Source organism: Zosterops lateralis (genome assembly GCF_965231275.1).
Source record: "Zosterops lateralis genome assembly, chromosome: 8".
Classification (NCBI taxonomy): Eukaryota; Metazoa; Chordata; class Aves; order Passeriformes; family Zosteropidae; genus Zosterops; species Zosterops lateralis.
The window spans coordinates 6,217,558-6,241,034 of NC_139768.1; the positions used below are offsets into that span (position 1 = coordinate 6,217,558).

At 35.2% G+C, this 23,477-nt stretch overlaps 1 protein-coding gene and 1 long non-coding RNA gene across 3 annotated transcripts in view; one reads left to right on the forward strand and one right to left on the reverse strand.

Annotated features, from left to right (window-relative positions):
• LRMDA (leucine rich melanocyte differentiation associated) overlaps positions 1 to 23,477 on the reverse strand; it is a 599,023-nt gene that overhangs the window by 106,222 nt on the left and 469,324 nt on the right.
• LOC310912085 lies at positions 18,094 to 21,487 on the forward strand. Of its 2 annotated transcripts, none has more exons than XR_014590613.1 (4): positions 18,094 to 18,257; positions 19,669 to 19,780; positions 20,495 to 20,862; positions 21,344 to 21,487. It is a non-coding gene; the product is annotated as an uncharacterized lncRNA (long non-coding RNA). The 2 variants fall into 2 exon arrangements; XR_014590614.1 differs by having other exon boundaries at positions 20,495 to 20,552.

Consider the following 23,477-nt stretch of genomic DNA (forward strand, 5'->3'; position numbering starts at 1 on the left):
CAAAACATTTGTAATTAACAGGCTGGGCTTTAACAGAGCTGTAACACATCTCAGGCTGACTGGCACAAAATTTTATTTGCACTAAGTAGCTTGAGACTGGGAAAACATAAAATCAACTTTATGTGATAGCTCCATGTTCTATAGTGGGTTTTTAAAGAAGGATTTCAGAATGTAAGGAAAGCTGCCAGTGGAAAAGATAGTCTAATGAAACATTTGAATTTTAAAGCCACTGTGGGTACTGCTTACATTGGGAGCTAACCTATTTCCTTCAGAACATCCTTAAGGTTACAAAATCATGGTACCCTCCCCTCCCCTACCCTCACAGAAACGAACAAAGCAAAAATCCCCGATAAACAAAATAAAACACAATTCCAGTTAGAAAATATCATATGAGTAACTCAAACATGACATCCATTCTAATATTTCTAGGGATATTTTTGGTGAATTTGTTTGTACTAGCAATTTGCGGTGTTTGTCAAATGTCCAATGGCTTTTAAAATGCTTTTAGTCAGCAGCAAACTGAAAAAAAACCTAGATCACAATAATACAAATCCAGAGTATCAAAGCCATCAGACAATAAAATAGGAATAGGAGCACTGGTCTATAATGGCATCCTTTAAAGGGACTTTTTCCAGATAAATGAAAAACAATATTTAATTGAGCATACACATAGGAAACAGAGAAGAGGCAAAGATGAAGCCAGTGCTGTCCCCATCAGAAATACTCACCAACAGCATTGTCAGGGAAAAAAAAAAAAAAAAAAAAAAAAAAAAAATAGCAATAATTTCTGGGTTTGTCTCTGTTCCCACTTCTGTCTCTTTTGTCTTCCCCCAAAGAGCCAATGACCTGACTGAAGGTAAACTTCACATGGTTTGAGGTGTGTGGGTGGGGAGGGATCAAGAGGCAGAAACACTATCTTCTGAAGGTTTTTATTTCTAGATCCCAATTAGAAGAACTGGAGTCCATTCCATGGCCTGAGAGCTGCCAGGGTGAACTATTCATACATTTTTAAAGTGAGATTTCCCTCTTCTATGATGACTTCTGTCCCAGCATGTATGAAAGATGCATTTTAATTCTTTTGTCTTTTCAGCTACCATCTCTCAATATGTAAAATTATCTTGAAAGCTGATGATTTTATAAGTGTATCTGTGTTCAGATTTGTTTCCACAGAAAACAACATCCACATCTAAACAACACACATCTAAAATTTTCAAAGAAATAATATTTATGTCTTACCTTATGACTTCAAAAGACAAACAGTGAAATTTTAGGGATATAAAGGATGCGATTAATCAATTAATTTGTAAAGCATCTGCTTTGAAAACAGAAACAATCTCTGATGGAAATGATTACCCAGAGGAACAGGAATTAATTTTAGGATCTTCACAAATGAATGCATGAGAGATAAGAAATCATACACAAATGCATTACACTACAAAAGAGCAGTACTCCATCATATTTTTACATTTTTTGGCAAATCAAAATAAACGAAAACCAATGGAAAGCACTGGACACTATAAAAGGAAAAAGCAATCAAAATAGTTATGGAAAATGTAATTGTATCAATTTGTTAAAACTCCAGTTTTGTAGAAACACAAAACTGGGGTATAGAAAAACACTATCACAACACTTCTGCTTTAAGTTTTCTTAACTTTAAAATAATATCCTACATAAAGTAGTTCAGACCTGTTTGAGATTTCTTGTCCATGTTTATATATCAGAAATGCCTAACAAGTGAGAGATGTACTGCATAACATAGATAACCTAACTAATTTTTATAATTACTTTTCTTGACCTTATTCATAATTAATGTCCACTTGAAAGATACCTTCATCCTGAATGAGAGGAGAGAAAAAAACACCAGGAGAGTTGATTTATCTCAAGATGTGTTTTTCAAGCTCTGTGTGTGGACCTTTGGAGTTCAGTCTGGCCTTGAAATACTGGTGAGGTTCTTCCTTGAGGTGATGGATTTAATGAACACTGTCCTGAAATGCATTAGGTTCTGTCTCTTCCAGAGGCTTTCTATGCCCCAGTTGAAGAAATGCTCTAACTAGTTGTCCCTATCCATAAAATCCAGAAAGCACTTAACAAAGTTTATCCCTCAGCTCAAAAAACTGTTCCCCCAACTTTGCAAAACTTCAGGACACACTACAATTCAGAGATGAGGAGAAAGTTTTTTGTCAGACAGGGTGACTGCTCATTTATAGGGCTGCTGAACTTTTCTTAGTTTCAGCTGTTACCATGGTTACTTACACAGTTGATGTGCACTGAGGACTTCCAGTCTTGGCTAAAAAAACTGCCATCTATGTACAGTCTGTCACAATTCTGGGAAATCTGTTCCAACAAATCAGTGCTGCCATTAAAATTGTTCTTTTTTTCTGCCCTGGGTGTGTAAACTTCAGTTGCAACAGCTGATTCTTCTCATATCCACTGCCCACATTAGATAGAAACTCTGAATCTTGTTCCTCCTGCTGCTGTTCACTTGAGGTGCCACTATTGACATACTTTGATCAACTCTTCACAGCCCCTTGGCTACCCAAGATAGACAGAATTTCCTGGAATTTCTCACCATAACAGGTCATCCAGTCTTCTGAGAAATCCTTTGCCTTGTTCCCTCCATTCTGCCTTCAGTGTCCCATCCACACTTCTAGAACCAGAGACTTATCCAAATCTAAACATGGTGTTCTAGTAGCTGTTGTACCACTAAAAAGTATAATTATAATGTTTAAATTTCCCCTCTTCTTGATATCCAGAGAGTATCAGATGCATCTACTGAAACCTGATTGTTTTATGTTCTATCTCACTCATAAAAAGGTTACACAACACTGGGCAAAAACCTGATCTCCATGGAAGCATGTCTACTTTATCAGCATAAAAACTGTTCACTGGTACTTAATTCCCTGAATGTGTACCATGTTGAATCTGTACTATTCTAGCTCCTTAAACAAAATAATGAATGTCATATTTGATAATTAGACTACAAAAACTAAGTGAAATCCTTATTGTTATCAACAGTGTTTGCACTGACCAAAGAGATGGGCTAAAGAAACACATCATTCTTCCCTTCCTCTTGTCATCTGTCTCTCACTCTTTCCACCTGCAGCTGAACCTGCCTCTTGTCAATAAAATGACACTTTTGGACAAAGCATAAAGTGACAGAATGTAACAAACACATTGTGAATTGTAATATTGTCCACAGAAGTTGGAGGTACTGTCTTTTCATAATATTAGAAACATCAAAGGAAGTCTGAAATTTACAGATAGAAGCATGGATCACTGAACTGGGTGACTAGAAGGTGTGGAAAGAATATTTTCCTCTTCCATAACCCAAATATAAAAATCTGGGCAGCAACAATACTCCTACCCCAGGCAGACAACTAAGAATTACTTCAGATGAAGTAAAACTACTAAGGAACTGAAGCTAAAGAGGAAGAGAATATAAGCCTGGGTTATGCAGTGGGTAATTTCAAGGGCTGCTTGCATTCATGTTTGGAGTACAACCAAGTGAGTACAATAATTGTGTAAAATGAAAATGATCCAAAATTATTCCACAAAATCACAAAACCACAGAACTGGTCAGGTTGGAAAGGTCATCAGGTCCCACCTCCCTGCTCAAACAGGCTTATCCCAGACCACATGGCACAGGATTGAGTCCAGACAGTTCTTGGTTATCTCCAGTGAGGAAGACTCCACAGCCTCTCTGGACAATTTGTTCCACTGCTCAGTCACCTGCACATTAGAAAAGTTCTTCCTCATATCTAGGTAGAACTTCCTGCCCATTGCCTCTTGTTCTAATGGAGTTACTTTTTCCTGTTTTCCTGTGTTTATTGTTGTTATGTTTGGCTTTTGTTGGATTTTTCTTTCCTCTATTAATACAGAAGTGGAACATCGGGGTTGTAGTAGAAAATACAATATATAGGTCTACTTTCTAGAATACTGAGTGAATTGTTCTATACCCACAAATTCTCAGACACCATAATGAAACAAAATGAAAAGAGTCAGTTTTCATATCTTTGTCTCCTCTGCTCCAGTTATCCAGCTTCAGGTGTGGGATGACAAATAAATATTACGGCAAATATCTTCAGACATTTAGATTTTAAAACCCAATTTATTTCCAGTTACAGCTATTCTAAAACTTGTGGAAGAAATGCTGAAAAAATATTATTCATATCATTCTGTAGTTTTAGCATTGGACTCTGGTCTCAGCACCCACCTTGTGGCATAACCTTTTTTGTTAATATTATCTCTATGGGCTGCATAAATAATCAAAGTTAAACAACCCAAGATGACATATTTTGACTAGTCACATCACAATTCATTTTCTATCATTCATAACTTTAGATTAAGTTATTAGAAACAGACCGATGCGCCGAAAGTTTTACACTTTGCAACAGAATTGCTCCACCAGCATTGTGTAAAAAAACTGAAACTGCTCAGTTCCTTAAAATGCAACTGTTGCTTCTGGAGTTCACTTATTTTCTCTCATTAAAGTACCTATATGCTAAAAGATGCTTTTTCCCCCCTCCACTGAATCTGGCACTTTAGCTACAATATGATTTTATTACTCAGAAATATTTTATTACTGCAATAAAACTGCACTTTCCTCTTTTCCACTGTCTCACCTAATAGTGAACGTTAAACAAAAAAACTGAAGTCAAAAGCCCTGTTGGTTCCACAGGCAGGAGATTACATGTTAATAGTGCAGTGCAGTACAGCAGAGCAGGAAAAGAAAAACCTCCTCAACAGTTTACATAGTTAAATATATTGAGTTTCTGGGTTTATTGTTATTTATGATGTTTCTTGCAGTGCCATCATCACAAAGAGTACTGAGAAGTGTCCAGTTCTGTAGCAAATGTCTAACATTTGCTCTTTCATATTGCTCTCCAGAAGGAGCACCCAAAAGATGGTTCCTTTTTAACAATCTCACTTCTCTGTATTTTGGCTTGAGAAGACTAGAAAATATATGCCTTTCCTTTGCTGGTAGACACCTGTAGGCTAGCATAATTTCATTAATTTCCTGTTGAAACACGAAAGGAATTAAGTTTATTCCCATTTGCATGATCCTTAAACTGTTGCATCATTTAGCAAATTATTCCCTGGTTAACACAGAGAGATTTAGGCATTTGTACTTAGCAGAACTGCAAGTACATCAGTCTAAGAGAAAAATGATCTGTTCTAGGTTGGTCAAGATGGTAACTTGATTAAAACTCTGCCATCATCTATCTCATTTTACTGTCTGAAATGTTATTATATATGTAAAATTCTTCTGCATCTTATTTTCTTCCAGCTCCTATTTTTCAGACTGCTCTGTGAAGATTAAAATTATTTTCTTTTTTCTTATAAAGCATGTCTCTGAAACCAAACTGCTAAGTGTTCCTTTGTGCTGGTGAAGGAAGCTAAAAGAGATGCTTTCTCAATCTGTTTGTTATCTTATCTATATTGAAAGAAGAGAAATGATCAATTAAGAAATGGTTGCTGTAGACATCGTATGTATATGGTTGCTGTACACCAATTGTTTAATGTATAAACAATTCACCCTCAATTTTTGTCTGAGGGGGAAACCCCCCTGTTACATATTAGAACATATTTTTAAAGTTATATTTAGTTGTAACCAAACCGATCCTCTCTGAGATGAACATACACAAACAGAGGAACATCAGAAATACACCTGGAGGTAGCAAACAGCCTTTCCCAGCTCAGCCATTTGAAGTGAGAAGGCAATCACCACCTTCCACCATGACTGCTTTTATAGAGCCTCTTTCATCAGGCTCATATTCATTCACAAAAAAAACCCCATAGAGCTAAAGCAACCAAAAGACTTTTCAGTGAAACCAATACTCACCTACTGGGTTTTCATCTTGTAGATTGCACTCTACTTTTTTTTTTTTTTTTTCCCTACTTTTAATACTGTAGCCATAGCTCCTCTACTCCTTTTCTCTCCATTTCCATCTACAGAAGGGAATCTGCTTGTTTTAAAATTTACAATTGTTTTAAGGAGTTCATCTTAAAAAAAGACTTTTCCGGCTTCACAGAACAAGGGTCACATTCCCTCTGAATGCTGGACACTCATTTAAACAGCAAGGCCCACCTATCACTAGTTAATATGGCTCCAAAATACATCTCCCTCAATAACTAATATCATTAGAAGACTGATGAAAAAAAGAGAAAAAAAGATTTTTTTCCCCATTCACTGTTGCTTTCTTAAAGAAAAAATTAAGAAAAATTAATCAAGATAATAAAAATCAACTTAAAGAAAAATTAATCAAGATAATAAAAACAAGAAAAAAATGCTGATTCTAGATGTTGGATGAAATGCATTACTTTTTCTTTCTTTTTTTTTTTTTTTTTGTTAAGGCAATAAACTTTGTATGATAATTGGTAAAAATAAAACACAAAGAAATTACTTTGTCAGGGCTGAGGACTTCTTTGTAGCTTTAAATTCCTTAGCCCAGCATTTAAACATGTTCTTACAAGATGTTCTGAGCTGAGGTAAGTTTAAGCTTTCATCTGACGTAGACCTGATGCAACAGTCATAGGAGCTACTGTCATTTTATTGTGTGCATGGTCCCAGTGCTTTAGGTTCTGCAGAGACAAATTTACCCTGATAGATTAATTATTTTGCCATGCATTATTGCTTTTAACTATATCCTGTGCTTTGCAATGGGTCTTACGCATCTCAAATTAATTTATGATTTAAAAAGCTCATTGTTAAACCAGGAAAGGCTGGCTAGTAATGACCGGCAACTTTGAGAAAATCAGATTGTGATGTTCTGCCCAGCAGGAATGGTGTTGAGTTAATATTTAATGATTTACTAGTTCTACTTGACTGAGCTTGCACCCTGTAAATGGATCATATGATCATTGATCACAAGTTCAACTGCTTTTGTTTCTTGCCTGGCATGAAGGGAGGGTGTGTTGTACAGTACCAGAGGTTCGTGTGCAGCTCTATGTAAGACAAGGGCAGGTTACATGCAACAGGCACTTAATGGCTCATTCCAGCAAGCCCTCAGCCAAGGGGAGCTCATGAGGTTGAATTTTAAAAAGGTAGCTGACCTTGCAGCTGGGAGACCTTTAACTGTGTTTTCACCCATTTATACCTGGATAAGTAAACAGTTAGTGAATGCTGAAAGGGCCTGAAAGCACTATTTTAGCCAAAGGCTAATCCCCATTCTTTGTGGATGAAAGGATTTGAAAGGAAAACAAAACAAACAAACAAAAAATATGCTCTGCTTCAGGTAACACAAAGGTAAAGCTGCAATAAACAAATCCATTAATTTTAAGCTTAATGTTGCCTTACCCTCCATTTCAAATGAGCAAATCAACCTTTTTAAAAAATACTGAGCTCTTCTTAAAATGATAGAATCATTACAATCACAAAGCAGAGGACATATGCAATATAAACCAAAATAGTTTAGAAAGGCTCATCTCAGGTAGATGAAATTAAAAGAATAAGTGATCAGCAAGCTGCTAGTTGCACAGCTTGAACCTAATAAAAACAGTCATCATTCATGTTGCAGAAAACACAAGTCCAAATGTAAGAGACAATGTAAGGCAGTGATCCTCTGCCCTATGCATTCATCTCATGTTTAATATTTTTCTCAGTGCTGTGGTGGAAAGTAATGAAGAATTAATGTATTTCTCTGTCAAGTGTGGCTATTTCACAGCATAAAGAAGAGGCCCTTGCTCTACATGGAAGGACAAAAGGTTTTAAGGTCAAAAACAACTTCTGAGCCAAAGACGTTTTCCTCGTTTCATAGATGTTTCTACATGAATTATAGCATACTACCCTACATATATTTTTTTAGGATATCTAGTGTATTCTGTTATTTTTCCCTGCAATGTATGTTTCATCTATTTTTCATACAGCAAAGGAGCAACGCTAACACTTTCACAGCTTTCACAGCCACCCACTGTTCTTCTGCATGCACAGATAGATGTATTAGAAGATTCATGATATTTAAATGTTGGAGGAAGAAAAGGAAGACCAAGGGGGATGTAACCCTCAGCCACTATGCAGCACTTCTTTTGAGTGACATGTAGCAAAAATGAACTTCACAGCTCTCAGTTTATTTTCTAGCTGACTGTCCAGCACCTGACATTTGATGGCTTGCTAATATCCATGTGTTACAAAGTCAAGCTTTTTCTTCGCTCCAAGTAAAGGCACTGAACCCTAGAATTTTAAGTTATCCACTCTCTTTTCCTCAGTGCAACAAGATGCTTCCATCTCCCATTATAAACCAGGCAGGGTTCTGCACTTACTTCTTAAATTCAAAAAAGGTTTGAAAGTCCATCCGTTACTTTTAAAATGCAGGTGACAACAGCCCTCCATTTAAATGAAGGACCACAAACCTGCACTTCATGTGTTTAAATTCTCATCATGTAGCAGAATAGGAGAGCCCCTTCCTCTCTTTGATCTTGTGTGTCTGTTTGGAATGCAACATAAAAAGGGAATAACCCATTCTTGAAAAATCTATGATCTGCACCTAACTAAATCAGGCACCTAAAATCTGTAATGCAAATAACATTATTCCTGATACTACATGAGTAAAAGGTAAGTGAGGAGATCCTTGCATCAGATAATATAAAATATAAATGCAATATGCCTTTGCTAAAGAAATTTAAGTTTTAGTAAAACATTATTGCTATTTTAAGAGTTTTAAACTACCACATCATTGATTTTTGGTAAATTAAAATGAAAAATTCTTAACTGTTTTTAAATTTGAAGAGAACACTCATATTCAGTTCAAATACCTTCAACATGTCATCAAAGTTAGACAGGTGTTACCTACACAGGTAAAACACAGAACTACTAGTGCTTTATCCTTCCCCTTGGAAAGAACCATTCTGCTAAAAATACTGCTGCAAATAAGGCCTGTTTGGATAGTGCTGCTTGTTAACATGTGTGTTTTATGACGATTGCAAAAGAGAAAGCTCAGCAAACACAGGAGAGAGGAGGAGCAGAAGCGTGCCCAGGCAGGATGGTTCCCTGCCACACACCCGTTATCGACGTGCATTAGGAAGTGTCTGTCTAGACATCCAGGACCTGACAGGATGATGCACTTAACTCAGGGTTTGTATCAGATTTAATAAGAGGATGCTGGCAGGCCTCAACTGGTCCTGGAAGGCTGTCCAGGCTGTTTGACAAGTGATGTTGTAGCAAAGTTACGAACAAAGGACTCATAGTCACAAAGCATCCAAATCAAAACAGTTTTAGTTTACTAAACCATCTACACCTCTGCTTAATGCCTAAACTCCTAAAGACATTAGAAATACAAGTATTCATGGCTGCAATAATATTAGATACAAGGTAGAAATAAAGATTAGGATAAGAAAAAGATGGGAAGTATTCTGTAAGCATAGTGTTCTGACCCAGTTTTAGGGACAAGGTGGAAAATAACACACAGAAGAGGAGTGGGTACCTGAACTGCTGGGTAAAAGCCCTGAGTGGATTAATCTGGGAGCTTTTTGGCAACAGTGGGAAGAGTATTCAGAAGATAAGCACAGGCCCTGGTGCACGAGAAAGGGAAGACTGTCCTAACATCACTTGTAAACTTCATTTCTGACATGGTACCTAACTGGAGTTTTGCATCTTGCTTAATACAGATCTTCATGATACCAGTAAGACATTTTGATATTGGGGAATAAGTAAATTACAGTGCAACTCATGACATTACGAGCTTGACATGAGTCAAGCTCATAATACCTTCAGGGAAGGAGAGAATTCAAATCAAAGAGAAACTCAATAAAAGCAGTGTTGCAGGCAACCCTGGGGCACCTGCACTTCAAGATTTCAGTAGGGGTACCTGGCAACCAAGAAATGCTCCTGCAAACCTGCAAAGACTTTCCTTGAGGAACTGTTTTGACAAGAACCAAGAGCTGGAACATTTCCCCATGAGTGCCAGACAGGCCCTTCTATAAGACATAAATAACAGAAATGGTACCAGAGAGAATGCAAATATCTAAAAACCAGTGGCATTATTTCACTTCAAAAGTACCTGCTGAAATTTGAACAGACTTAATTGTTTTGCTGGACCATCCTATTATTTATTTCTTTTTGGTTGTAAATGATTTGAATACACCTTGAATACTAAAGATACAATGCAAAAGTCCCAAGAATTATCAAAATTGTATTAAAACTTGAGAAAACTGATATCACATTTAATGATTGTAAATTAAGAACATATAAATCTCATTCATTTATTTCAGTGTGCACAAATAACATAGTAACCAAAAGTAATACTTGGGAAAGGATCATATTATCCTCCTATATGTTTGGAGACCTATTCTGAAAATAAACATGCAAATTTGAGAGCCTGAGGGCATCCATACAGTGTTTGTGGGCATGAGTTTTCTGTGGAAAATGGAACACAATTTTTTAAGCATCTCTGTAGAAAGGGAATGTCATGGACTAGCAGGTGCCTCAATGTAAGGGGATGTCTGGCTTCTGTCTCCAGATTGCTCATTAGTCTTTTCTTTCTGTGAGCTGAGTATTGCAGAGCCTACCTGGTTGTGGTGTTTCTGGACTCCTAATCAGCCTTGGAAAGTGCTTTGAAATCCGTTCAGAAAAGGGGCAGGCAAGATCTGTGCCATCACAGATACAGAACACATTGGCATTCCAGACCCATGTGAAGTGGGCTATTTCTCTCCTCATCCAACTAAAGGCAAAAATTCACTACCTATTTGCAGTGATCAGAAGTACTGCTTCCAAAGAAATATAATTAAAAGAAGACAAAATGTTATTTTCATTACTTCATAGGAAAGATTAAAAGGCTACATATTTTTTTCTGATCATTTTTAATCAGCACACTGGAAGCACATCTATTTTATTTATAACACATGCTGGACCTAAAAATTAAGTGGTATATATATAAAAACACTTTGGTGACAGACGGCAACAGAAGACTTCATAGGAGAAATTGAAATTGTCAGCCTTCCTTAACATCCCAGGACTTGTAAGAGTCATAAAATAGCCACAAATTAATATATTCTTAGAAAATCTGTCACGTGGAGCAAGACTAAAGGGAACTAATCATGTGAGCACACACTTCCATTGCCTCCTTACTGTTTACTACAGTGAATTTGGTTTTATCAAAGGAATGCCACTAACTTGTCATTCTAGAGTTTATAGGACCAGATCTGCAACATCAAAATGCCTGAGAAGACTAAGTGTTTGATTGGAAAAAGATTTGAGACAAGTTATTTTTTTTGAAAGAAAAGTTCTTAAGAGAAATCTACAAGATGACAGGTATCACCAAAGCAGTCTTTACTGCCCAGACCCTCAGTATTAACTCATAAAATCAACAGCTAAATCCACCAATAAGGAACATGAAAACAAGAAAATACAGATAGCACAACCTCAATATATATGCATGGGATTTTATCAAGATTTTTTCATTTAAGACAAGAATTTGCAATTTTATCATTCTTATGCTTTGTATATGTTAAATCGGGCACAAAATCTAAAACTGCATAAATGAGAAATGCATAACATCTATGACGAAAAGGAGTAAAGTTGCAAATATATTGCTTTAATTCAATAATGGAAAGTAGCCTACTACTAGAATAATATTTTTGGATTTAATATTGCAATACTAGATATTCTGTTAGGAGAATGTCTCACTGAATTTGTATTCTGGCATTGTTGGAACCTAAGTGCCTAAAATACTTAGTAGCTAAAAGGCTCTGCTGGTGTTAGACATGATTTGAGAAGGAACATAAACAATTGCACTAAGAGAGAAAAGACTATTAAAAGATTCAAAATTCCTCCACAGGCAGGAACAAAAACACCAGCTCCTTTCGCAATTTCAAAAAGTGAAACCAGAAAGGGCACTAAAGGAGAGGAAGAAAAAAAAAAAAACCTTTCTAAGAGTTTTAATCAAACTCTTACATTTAACAGCATTAATGCTAAAGTATGCAAACGTTCATCCCACTGATCATAATGGTATCAAGAACTAATTTTCCTCCTTTTAAGAGCTTATATGTCACATCACACCCTGTGGGCCTTCCAGAGATGTATTTAAATGTCTAACAGGGGGAAAAGAAAGACATTCCAGACAGCCAGGTGTTACTGATTCACCCATTAAAACTTCAGTTATAAAATATCCCACACAATGGTAAAACATTTCAGTCATTAGACGATCATAAATAGATTAGGATGACAGTCTAAATTATTATGACTATATGTGTATAAAATTTACATTGCTCATCACATTATTCCAGGTGTCGGTAACTCTGATTATCTGAAGTTAGAGATTAAGTGCATGTATTATTTGTTCTAAGAACTTAAGAAAAAGAAAGACAAAGCCAGATGTAGCAAATGTAACATTGATCCTGAGACAGAAGCAAAATTCAGATTTATTTGTAATGATGCTCATTCATTTTCTATTATATAGCTGAAAATGAGGTCTTGTTTCTTTTTATTATAAGCTTTAAGCCAGCCTTACTATTTCAAATAATGAATGTGAAACAGTAAAATAATTCAAAGATTTTTAAATCTTATATTGACTAAACTTCTGTTTTTTAAATAAGGGAAATATTTAGTGAACATCCAACACTGCATCATTTTGATATCAACTTTAATAGCAAAATATACAAACGGATGTTAAGTCATGGCATACTGTTGATTTAGACAAATTTAGTTGCCTATAAACGTGAAGATAATTTCTATGCTTATTTATTTCTACATCTACACTGTCAAACAAAATTTGAATATTATCATTAAACCATATTTCAATCCATTTTCCCCCTTTCAATTTGGCACATGATTGAATTTCCGAGTTAATAAATTAGGGAGCATCACCAGTACTCCTGTAAGTGTCAGTGGACAAGCACTTAACTTGGAATCTTGTGAAGAAATTAGAGTCAAACTATCCCAGATTAGAAAACAGTTGATCTAAACCAAATTAGGTTACATTTAGTGCTAGAAATGCACTATAATGCCTTGTGCTAAAAAAATGCAACCTATCTCTTTGATTCACCTGATTTCCAGGCACAATTTCTTTCAAACTTTTTGCTTTTCTTCTAGTTTTTTAATTTTAGGAGTAAAATGCTGTAAATTTTGCCATTGACTCAGATAGAAAGAGATTTCACTCTTCACTGTTAGTGCTCAAAATTAGCTAAATACAAATTATGTCAATTGCTGTTACTAATTCACACACCTCTACAGTAATAAATCAGTCAAGATCCAGGAGTCAGCATGCTGCAAACATTATTTGTTTATGTTCCAAGAATATACAAGTAAACTATGAGTTAAAAATTATGAAATCTAGCCAGACCACATCCCTTTTACCAAATTACAGTCCAGCCCTTCTAGGTACAAAAAAATAAAATTATTTTTATTTACATGAGAGACAGGCAAGCACCTGAAAGAATGAAATCACTTTCTCTTGCGCTTGAGGATGAGAACTGATCCATTCTAGCATGTCTGGTCAAATGCATTTGTTGCCTCCCAAGGAATGTTAGGATGAGATTCACTTCAAAAGATCCAAAGTCGACACAGCTTTTGCCAGACACACACTTTTGCCATCTGGACTTCAGGTGTTTCTGCTTTCCTGTCTCTTACAAGGTTTTTTCATGATTTTGTTAATGGCTTTTGTCAGTTATAACACACTAGATTGAGCCTGTTACTCACTTCAGAGAAGAAAACTTGAACTCCACAGGCTAAACCCACCTGAACATGTTTTTTGGTAAAAACAAACCAAAAATTCCAAAGAAAAATAATGTGAATCAAATCTAATAATTAGTTCCTAGAGATATGATAAGAACATAGAATAGAGAAGAAAGGAAGAAAAAAGAAGCAAGAATAAAAGCAACAAATAAAACAAATCAAACCAACCAAACACAAGGTTTAAGGTGTGGATAGGCCCCAAAACCCTAGAAATAATTTTCCACCAAAAAAGATTTCTCAGGTCTTTCTTACAGCCAAAGAAAGTGAGTCACAAGAAGGTGATATGATTTACCAAATGGAACAGATTTTGAATTTCATAATTATATTGGAACAATATTATCATAGTCTGTTCTGAAAATATTATACTAATGCTCATCAATAAGATCTGGAAAATTGTCTTTTGCCAGTTGTCACACAGCACCTGCTTGTAGCGTTTCACTTGCAACATATTGCCTTAATTCTTCTGACTGAGAATAGCATTGTAGGTGTGGATTTAATACCTAATCCAGAGATTCAAATTGGTACAATTACCATAAAAAGTTCTGAACAAATTGTCAGGTTCTCTTGGCCACACTTCTTGGCAGAAATATTAATTTTAAAAATGCCACAAAAACAAAAGAGAACAAAACCCCAAACTTCTCCCCGAAACCAGTTTTCCCCAAAAAGCACAGCACCACAATCTGGCAGAACCCTAATCAAGGAATGTAACCCTAATGAACCATAATCAAGGATATTAAGCTAACACTTACATCCAAAACCTTAAAATTCCACTGGCCTAAACCACCAAATTTTTTGCCAAAATTCAAGTGCTAAAGTACTGAATAATATTGAGTAGAATTTTTATGTCAGGTCCTTTCAGAAAGCTAAATGGATTAGCATAAATTTAAGAAGATAAACTAGATGAAACCTTCTTTTTTTTTTTTTTTTTTTTTTTTTTTTTTTTTTTTTTTTTTTTTTTGAGTAGTAAAAAAGTAGAGCACTGAGCAGCCTTTTTACAGGATGTTTTCACTAAGCAAAAAAATGAAATAGGAGAGTCAGCCGTGGTAATAAAGTGATCATCTCAAAAGCAGATGTGCAGGACAGCCTGAATGAACCCAAGGCACCTGACTAATGTCAGCACAAGCCAGGAATTCTTTTCTCTTTAACTTCAGGAATTCTTTCCCTCTAACTTCACCTCACATACTACCATTTACATCAGGTCTTCCAAGCTTTATGACACATTCTGGTACCCCGGATTCCAGTAGGAAAAGTAACTTGGGGGCAGGAGGAGTACTTGGCAGGGATGACCAGGAAGAGGGCTGATAATTCACTTAGGTTGCACAGGCATTTTGCCTCAGGAACTAATCTTGATTAGTCTCCAGTGATTGTCCATCACATGAGGAAATACCAAACATCCTACAAGGCTTCATCTGTTAAAAGCAAGGGAAATACCTTTTCCCATCTTTCTCCCACTGATTGAAGACAGAAGGTAGAATCCGCTGCTTAGTACCTGATAAAAAATAGCAGTGGTGGTGAGTTCCCTGTTTTTTTCTCAATGAAACTGCATTTTTTTCTATAGCTCAAATGCACAGTTTATAATAAATCCTATTTTGATGACTATTCTGTCTTATTTAGAAGAAATTTGAGGCCAAACAGAATAGTAATTTCAGTTGCTGCACACGTAAAACAGGCACTGGTGTAACTGCAATGCCATGAGGTCACGTCGTGGTTTAAAACTAAACAGAATCAGTATGAGCCTTATCCAAAACCAAAAGAGGCAAGATGAGCTTATTATTATTTTGGATAAATCCCCACATATTCTCAAAAGCTTATCACTCCAAAGACAAAAAATTAGGCATTCCATGAACATGGTCTTCCATTTTACTGCTTCACAATTAGTAAACTGCGGATTGTGCATACAGAATAGAGGATTAAACTGTGGAATGCATCCATTTAATTTTTTTGTGGGGGGTATTTTTTGCCTGTTTTTTTTTTTGGGGGGGGCGGGTTTTGTTGGTTTTTTTTTTAATAATTTTATCACCTGACTAAAATTTTGAACTTGGAAATTCAGCTGAAAATTTGTGGGCAAAATATGCAAAGTAATGAAAATGTCTTTGTCAGTCATTCTCTTTTTTAACCATAGCCCCTTCTGAATTCTTACCTCCCAGATGCTATGGCAAAGACATCTCAATTTCTATCATTCCAACACCTAACTCCAAGTGAACTGTCTGTAATGAGAAATGGGAGTGAAAAAGTGATGGTAAAACAATATGCCTATTTGAGTTATATTCTCATTTTTAGGATTTCTAACACCTAAATATATGTAAAAGCATTGATTTACCTCTTAAGTTCCTTATGAGATTTTACCAATGACATTATAAAGCAATTTAAAAAGTAATAACCTCCTGAATTTCAGTGTTTCTCCTTCTGTTTGATCCTGTCATGCAATTATTGTTTTTGTTTGTGGTCTAGAAACTTATGCCATGAAGTGTGATGCATAAACAACAGATTTCAGAATGCAGAAACTGCGTTATGACCAACCTCTCCACCACCTCTCTCCATGCAAAACTGACCTTGGCTTGCCCACTAGGGATGGTGAGAGCCTTTGGGGAGAACAGATGGGAGCTGAGGAGCTGCTCACAGCCCCACAGGAGATGTTTGGCATATTGAGAAACTTGGTCTTCCATTATAACAGCAAATTAAGATTTTGAGTGGGAACTCCCCTCACGGCTTATGCTACTTTTCTGCTTTTAATGCATTTAACTACATGAAAGACTTATTGCAGCATCAGTTAAATTAGGGATTTCATGTCGGACTCCAACCTGATCTTGAGTCAAAAGCAATATCTTTGTTACTCTAAGCCCAGTGTATCACAGGCATTTGATTTTGTTTTTGAAGCACTAAGCCCCACAAATCATGGTTTACTATTGATGCAAACATCTTTGCTGCAATATTTAGCAGGAGCTGCTTATGAAGTATAGCAGATATGTTGCTGGTAATACCAATATCTATGCAAACCCAAAGCAGATAGCTATTAGAGGAAATAGTCTTGTTTTCTATTGTGTATAAGAAAAAAGAACCCAGAAATTATTATAGAGAAAATACTTAATGCACGTCACCCAAACTGGGTTATTTTACTCTATGTTTTTAACCATTGTATATAAAATTTAAATATATTTGTGCGATTAGAAATTGTCTAAAAATGTGCTTCATTTTGAACACAATAGCAGATCAAGAACTGTAGCTGAACCCAGTAACCCAGGTCAGCCAAGATGAACCAGTAAAAGCTACTCTGAAATGACTCAGAGATTTATTTTCTTTTTCTCTTTTACTAAGAGTGCACACGGAACAGGAAGAACATCAGTGACTTCAGTCTTTGGCCTTCTAACCAAGAAAGGACTTGTGAAGGTGAATGGTTTGCAGACGAAGGGGATATAAAAGAGACAAAACCAGGATAAAAATTAAATAAAAAGTAGCTGTCTTAAACTGTAATTGCACTCCTCTGCTGAGCATGCTTTCAGATATATAAATGTGATTTACCATCAGCTTGCAACTACAAATCAGGTCTTAAGAAACACTTGTGCTATGAAATTGTTTAATCTCATCAAGCTCTGCTTTCACAGCAAGCCATAAATCACAAAGTCTTTGTTATCATAGACCTCCATGAGCGCCTCTCAGGCAGGCAATGGATCGTGGGTATATATAATCCTGACTGCACAAACAGTGGGGTCGTCGCAGCCTGAAATACTTTCATAATAGCCACTGTGCAGCTGGTGGAACACAAGCCTATGATGGATATCTCATTTCCTACAGTCGGCATCTATTTCGAGCAAATTATTACCACATAAATTTCTTGTCAACAGAAACGGCCAATTAATTAAGTTAAAAATTTACTCGTGATCACATCTACAAACCAAATAGAACTGCAAGGCAATTTTACAGTTACTGAATATACTGCAGGTCAGTTTAATGAATAATTTTTAACTTTGTCATAAACTCAAAGACAGGCTAATATCTTGAGGAACCTGACTGCAGAGCAGCTGCCAACAGATTTACACAAAATATATTTATGCAGATTTTGATTGCTGACATCTGGGGACAGAAATGAACTTCATACAATTGCAGAAACTTCACAGGAATATGAAATTTTCTACCTTTAAAAAAGCAACCTTTCCCCCCACAAAACTGTATTTAAATGTGTTTAAAATGATACAGAATTGTTTTTCAGGAAAAAGATGGCTCATTATCAAAGCCAAGAACTAAAGTAAAACCCTGCTGATTATGCTCGCTTTTTAAATTATTTTGTTTTCAAGCTTCTAAAAGTGCATTTTGCATGCATATTTATCACATACACACAAAAAACATATAATGCAGTCATAATAGTGGGTGGAGATAATTGGATGGCTTTTCACCCCTAACAATGAGTAAAAGTTATTCTTTCCAAGGAGTCTCCACATCAGTTAAAACATTGTCAGTGGTGCAGTGCAAGAGAAAATTCAAGCTATGGCTTCCATGCAAATCAAAGTGGGCAGATTGACAGAGGCATGAATACAGCTACTTACTTTGGGTTATTATAGACATAAAACTGGTCTGCATGAGAACATGCACATTTGTAAGTACTTCATAATTTTTATTTTAACCTTCTTTCACCCTCTTCCCCCATTCTTCCTGAAATGAAAGCAAATATATCCCAGCCACTGCGAACATGAGATCAAATAGCCTTTTCCAACAGATAAAAATTAGAGGATTAATTAAAATATGGAGTGGGTTTTCCCTCTATATAGATGGTCCATTTTTGTTAGAAGAAGAAAACAACCACAATTAACAACATGGACAAAATGGTTTGACATTGGTGAAGATGTGACTTTTTTGGGGAGATTTTTTGCAATTCTTTTACTCTGTCTTCATTAAAATTAAGGTATCAATATTACATATTGATACTAACGTATGCAATGAGTAAGCTGTATAAATCTTTGAAAGGTTAAAAATTAATGGTGCAATCAACACAAAAAAGCAGAAATTTCTCATCATAAAATTCCAAGTGGGAAAAGAAATACCTAAGAGAAAAGAGTCAAACCAGTCTGAAAATATCACCTCCCCATTATTCTTCTCATGACAAAGAAGCAGTCCTTATAGAAGTTCAGGAAGCAAGCACCACTGGTCAGAAAATGGGAGAAAAATTACTCTTAATTATACCAACGGAACTCCAGCTTTAAAATCTACACTAACTGTACCCCTGGTGGAACGAGAAAAAAAATCATGGTAGAAAACATCTGGAAAAAGTTTATCACTCAGAGAGGACATCAAAACTACTGCAGGATCTTGAAAGTTGAAAAACCTTATTTTTTCTGTTTAGAAATTAAAAAAGTATTCCAGGGCAACTGGGAAGAGGGTTTCATTAGTTTTCTCCAGCTATTTTTTTTTTTTTTTTTTTTTTTTTTTTGTTTTTGTTTTTTGTTTTTTTTTTTTTTGTTGTTTTTTTTTTTGTTTTTTGTTTTTGTTTTGTTTTGTTTTGTTTTGTTTTGTTTCAGTTTGGTAGGCTGGTTGGTTTTTGTTTTGTTTGCTTGGGAGTTTTTTGTTGGCTTGGAACCCCTTTTTTAATGTTACAAAGCTACACTCTCAACTGAAACCAACAATCTAATGGTTCAAAGATAATGTGTGAAGGGTGGAAAGTCTGAAGGACAGTTGTTTTCATTTTAAGGGCAGCTGTTTTCTTTTTCTCTTGAAGAAGAGTCAGTTTGGTTTATTTTAGACCTTTTTCTGAGAGTTATACTAATCTGACATCGGTTATGAACTCTCCTAATGACTGATTCAAGACAATTTTTCTTTCTTGAGAGAGAGGGAAAAAAAGAAAACAAAAAACAAACACAAAGTCTAGGAGTTAGATGGCTCATGGTGTTTGGAACAATCTTCACACAGTATGCAAGAAAAAAATATTTCAAAGTATTTTCCATTTAGGAAAGAATAATGTACGAATAATAAAACACTTGAATACTCATCACTGTCTATCCCTGTTTCTAAAGCAGATAAATGTTTTCCTGAAGAAATACTTTGCAACACACTTAAAAACAAGCAGATCTTTAGAACCTATTTGAAGCTGCATTTCTGAAACTACTCCAGAATAAGAAATAGGAGGTAAGTTTTACTTCTCTTACTATTAAATAACCAGGTACTTCCATGCCAAGGACTTTTTTACATTTATCTTCTATATGGAGGAAATTGAAAACTCAGTTAAAAATGGGAAATGGCTAAAAAAAAAAATTAATAAAGGTGGAAAATGGCAGATACTTCAGAATTTTTTAGGAAGACAGTACCAATTAAAAAAAAAAAAAAAAAAAAAAAAAAAAAAAAAAAAAAAAAAAAACAAAACTCCCAAAAACTGAGAACAACGTTACCATCAAAAACCATTTTTTATGTTAAAAAAAAAATAGTTAGAGTTACTTCATTAGGAGTGAGTATGCATAATCAAGAAATCTTATAAGAAACAAAGAAACAAAGCAGACCCCAAATAAGCAAAATATGACACCCAAATACTTAGGTATCTTCCTAGCTGCATAAACATAACTGATTTTGTCTGTTGGGAGACAATACAAAGAGGAATGAGGACCAAGAAATATGACTCCATTAATTTCTTTTTTAGGTATATTAGTAAAGGGTATTTCTAACTACACTGATATCACTGAATAAACTGGATACCATCATCAAGCACCATATATTTTTTTCCTATTTTGAGCATGGTAATTAAATTTAACATATATTTATATGATGAGATCATATGATTACCATCATTGTGTACATAGTTTGCAACATCACCTACAAGAACAAGTAAAATTCCTTTTCCTTCCCTAGGTAACTATGACAGAGACCTCCTTTCTTGTCACAGAGTCCCTCCGTGCAGGGGTGTAAGGTAATACACTACACAACAGCCATTTAGTGATGATATTGAAAATAAGAGTACAGAGCTTCAAATCCTGACAGAAAACAAGAAAAAACATGGAATGAACAACTATTGATGTGATCTGTAACTGGATCAATTCAGAGAATATCTCAAGATTCATTAGTGTCCTAATGCCTCAAGGAAAATACTCCAAAGATTAATTGGAAGCAACACAAGTAATCCTTACCTTTATTAAGAATTAAAACAGTTAGTTCATAGAAAGAGTCACATACTTATTTTTAGATGTCATCTTCATTCCACCGAAGAACCCTATTTTGAGGTAAGGTAACATAATACAAAACACAATTTCTGATGATGCTGTTGTGAGCAGAACAACCTTGTTTTGATTAATTATTCAGTTTGGTAAAATTACAGCTTGTTTAAAGGAGCATAAGCAATCTTTCAGAATGCTTCACTTGCTTCTTTATACATAAGAATAATTCATTCCAGGTGTAAATTTACTTAATTAAGAAGCAGTATCCCATCTTTCTCCATGTGAGTGAATAAATTTAAACCCACGAAACAAATTACACAAATCAAAAATGGGCATTATAGTCCTGAGCTCTGCTTTATGCAAGCTCAAAACAAACAAACAAACAAACAAACAAAAAACCCCAACAATCCAGGAGTGGAAGCAGGGGGAACACCCCACACAGAAATCCTTTTCACCACCGACAAATTATATTGTTTGTTCTTCATCGTTAACCTTAAGTATTCCTTTTCTTTCCATAGTGTTCATGTTTGTTGTATTTTCCTTCTAGCATCATCTCTTGGGTTTTTCTGAACCCGAGTCCTTGAGGACTGTCATGGGACAGTGTCCACACAAGCAGCTCAACAGGACTCTGCCATGATGGCAGATGTATTTAAAAAGAAAGAAAAGTCAATAATAAAACATCTTTACAAATCACTTATGATACATTGGAGTTTGCTTTTTGTCTAATTTCAATGACCAAGGAACTTCCTACAGTTAGAGAAAGGCAAACCGTACAAACTCAAAATACACGCTATAGTGCTTTCTTATTCTCTGTGAAGATAGAACTTATTAACTACTTTAGATAGTAGATATTACTTATTAGATTTCATTTTTAATGTTACGAAATTTAAAAATTTGTGTATCAATATAGCCTTTGCTAATAAATCTATAGTTAACTGTGAACGACTCAAGAAACTGAAATACGTCATCTATTAATATGCTGTTTCTATCACATTCCATTAATGTTATATCTCAGTCATTAACAAACATGCACCTAGAAGGATTTGCAAAAGGATTATGCAAATTATTATGGCCTACTTAACACTTGATTTACTTTGTCACTGTTATGCTCCCTGTATGACAACTCTAACCACCTCAACAAAGACAATTGGAAAACAGAAGGAAATAAGAAAAGACTGTTTCAAGAAGACACTCCAAAAAAGAGAATAGACAAGATTGACTTGCATTGCCCTTTTGTATTGTAAGAATACCTTGCAGCCACTTTAAAAAGATATAAGGTAAACTAAACTTAGCTACAGCTCAGAATACACTGATTTCAGGCCATTTCTTTCTCTCTCCATGCAGAAAAATATGTTCCCAAATAGTACCTAAAGTACAAAATGTAAGGATAAATTGAAATTTTCACCCATGAAATCAGGATTAGATATGTTGCTGTTAATGAAGAACGTAAAGTATATTCCATAAAACCCAAACATATACTCTTTGATCACAGAATGAATTGGTTATTATTATATATGTAAATTGCTGTTTAATTTATAAACCATACAGTGGATCTTTGAAATACTTACCTGTCATTCTACTGTTCTAGCCTCCCTATCTTGTTTCTAAATTGTCTTCATCTGACAATTCTGTGAACACATTTCATAATCAAGGTTTTTGAAAAAGCCTTTTGTGGGTTTTTTATTAGTTCAAGTGAAGAAGCAAAAATCCCCATGCAAGATCTAATTCAAAATTAAATTATTTTTGAAGATTAAATTACATTAAAAACTGAAAATAATATATATCATGAGAATTCTGACATATCTCTAAATCTGATCCTTCATATATAAACTCAATAGATTAAATAGAAGCTTAGAAGAAATGGAGACACTGTAAATTTATTTCTCATCTATTTTGATGCACTGAACTTGCTACTTTAATTGATCCAAAAAAAAAAAAACTACTCTTGACCCTACTTTGTCAGAAAGAATGAAACAAAACCAGAAAGAAATTTCAAACCCCAATTAAGTAATCACAATCAATTACACTGTCTTGAAGTTACTTCCCTAACTTCAAGCCACAATGAACAGTCTCTGGAAAATCTCCTTTTCTCCAACTTCTTAGGATTCAGTAGCAACAGGAAGAAATTGTTGCTTGGCAGTGGAAATTCTATCTGGGATTTTCCACCCTTCCACCTGCTCCTACCCAGCTTCTGACTATTTTAAAGATTTTAAGTGGAACACTCCTTATACTGGACAAGAACCCAACTCCTGGAAGGTTTTTATAAGAACTTAGGGCTATCAGGAAATAAATTCCAATATAATATGGCCTTAGAGATAGATCAACAACAGCTGGACATAACAAAAGTGAGTTTCTATGATAGTGAATAGCAAACAATAACAAATACATCCAGTTCATGCAAATTTTCAGAAGACACAGAGTAATTCAGAGCCAAAGAACATCAGACCAGATTCAAACAGTGCAAATATGATCTGATGTTGCCCCACTACAGCATCAATATTCAGTGGCAATCTCTGGGGTGATTGCTTTCAACAGATGAACTTTGACCTCAAAAAGCAAAGATAAAAGATTTCAAGTAAGGCAGGAATAGGTATTGTAAATCTGCAGAATTAGCATCTAGTAATATTGTAAAATAAACTCACAGTTTGTAGAGCATTAATGTAAATCTGTGGCCTTTCAAA